General features: G+C 39.0%; 1 long non-coding RNA gene across 1 annotated transcript in view; it reads right to left on the reverse strand.

Annotated features, from left to right (window-relative positions):
* Positions 1 to 1,995, reverse strand: part of LOC107184241 — a 26,678-nt gene extending 24,683 nt beyond the window's left edge. Inside the window, exon 1 of the long non-coding RNA XR_001515069.1 lies at positions 1,458 to 1,995. This is a non-coding gene — a long non-coding RNA (uncharacterized LOC107184241). The remainder of the gene's footprint in view (positions 1 to 1,457) is intronic.
* Between the last annotated feature and the right edge of the window lie 241 nt (positions 1,996 to 2,236).

Consider the following 2,236-nt stretch of genomic DNA (forward strand, 5'->3'; position numbering starts at 1 on the left):
TCTAAAAATCAAGTGAATAAATACCTGATGAACAGAATAAAATGGTGAATTTAATAGAATCAGGGGCATAGAAAGGGGGTGGACTGACTATTCTTGGGGGAAAGGGGTGTGGGGGGTGCGAGAAGAGACTGGACAAAAATTGTGCACCTAGGGATGAGGACAGTGGAGGGGTAAGGGCAGAAGGTGGGGTGGAACTGGGTGGAGGGGAGCTATGGGGGGAAACAAGAGGAACAAATGTAATAATCTGAACAATAAAGATTTCATAAAATATAAAAAAAAATATCGCAACAAAAAATTTAGAAGAAAATATAGGCAAATGTTCAGCTGATTCTAAGGCGGCCAGGGCCTGTCTTAAAAAGGAAAACCCAATAGGTTTAAAATATACAGCATACCCTGGAGATATTTCGGGTTTGGTTCCAGACCACTGTAATAAAGCAAGTATCGCATTAAAGAGAGATGTAATCCTTTTGCTGGTGGAGAGCCTTGCCTCACGTTTGTAAAACATGTGACATCTGTGATACACAATAAAGCAAGATGCAATAAAACGAGGTATGCCTGCATTATACAGTGTGTGTGTGTGTATTATACACAATTAAAATTTTCTGTATGATTTTTAAATCACACAAAAATAAAATTAATAGTATAAAATTAATAGAAAAGAATTGGGAAAATATTTGGTTAATATCCTTAATACAGAAGAACACTTAGGAGGAAATAGATGATGAGCTCAACAGAAAATTGCTAATGAGAAATAAGCATATGGAAAATATTAATTAATACAACAGTGAAATATGACAAAACATCATATAGTTTTTCTGGATTGACTGAGATAGGGAAAAACATAATATCCAATATTGCCAAGGGTGTAAAAAAGGGGGCATTTTCAATCCATCTGGAATGTAAATTGGTTTGACTTTTCTGGAAGGTAATTTGGTAGTTAATATTGTAAACCATTTTATTGTTAATATTCCATAACTTTTAACTCAGCAATTTCTCTTCTAGAAATTTATCCTAAGAGCATAATCAAGGATGTGCACAAAGACTAATAATCTACAGGAATGTTTACCACAGTGTTATTTTAATAGTGAAAACGTGGGGGTCAGTTGTATTGATTGTTAAGATATGACAGAGTTGGGCCCTAACCGGTTTGGCTCAGTGGATAGAGCGTCAGCCTGTGGACTCAAGGGTCCCGGGTTCGATTCCAGTCAAGGGCATGTACCTTGGTTGCAAGCACATCCCCAGTAGGGAGTGTGCAGGGCAGCTGATCGATGTTTCTAACTCTCTATCCCTCTCCCTTCCTCTCTGTAAAAAAATCAATAAAATATATTTTTAAAAAAGATATGACAGAGTTGGGTGATGGGTACATGGGCCTTCATTATTGTATTTGTTTTCTATTGTTGCTATAACAAATTACCATAAAGTTAGTGGCTTAAAATGACGCAAATTTGTTATCTTACAGTTCTGTAGTTCAGTCTGACCTGGGTCTCACTGTTAAAATTGAGGGGCTGGCAGCAATGAGTCCCTCCTGGAGGCTCTTGGAGAGAGTCCATTTCCTTGCCTTTTCCAGCTCCTGGAGGCTGCTCACATTCCTTGGCCCATGTCCCTTCTTCCATCTTCAAAGCCAGCAACATAGCATCTCTCAGATCCTTCTTCATCATCACAGCTTTTTTCTTTTTAATTCTCTTTTTCTGTCTTTTTCTTCCACTTTTATGGACTCTTGTGATTACATTGGCCCTACCTGGGTAACAAAGCATAATTTTCCTGGTTTAAAGTCAGGTAGTTTGTAACCTTAATTCAACTTGCTATGTAATTGTAAGTCTTGGGGATTAGGACATTGAAGACTTTGGGGCCCACTATTCTGCCTACTCAATTGTGTTATTTTATATACTTATCCGTCTGAAAATATTTATTATTTAAGATATTAAATATTTAAAAACCCAAACTTAATTCCAATTTAGCATGTGGATGAAAGGAGGATATATATTCATATGATAACTACTATGTGCCTATCCTATATAATAAAACCCTAATATGCAAATCAACCAAATGGTGGAACCACTGGACACTATAAGGCGCACTGACCACCAGGGGGCAGACACTCAAGGCAGGAGCTGCCCCCTTGTGGTCAGTGCACTTCCACAGGGGGACCACCACTCAGCCAGAAGCTGGCTCATGGCTGGCCAATGCAGCGGAGGTGGCGGGCGCCTCTTCTGCCCCCATGGCAGCACTAAGGATG

This window comes from Myotis davidii, unplaced genomic scaffold, assembly GCF_000327345.1.
Source record: "Myotis davidii unplaced genomic scaffold, ASM32734v1 scaffold461, whole genome shotgun sequence".
Classification (NCBI taxonomy): Eukaryota; Metazoa; Chordata; class Mammalia; order Chiroptera; family Vespertilionidae; genus Myotis; species Myotis davidii.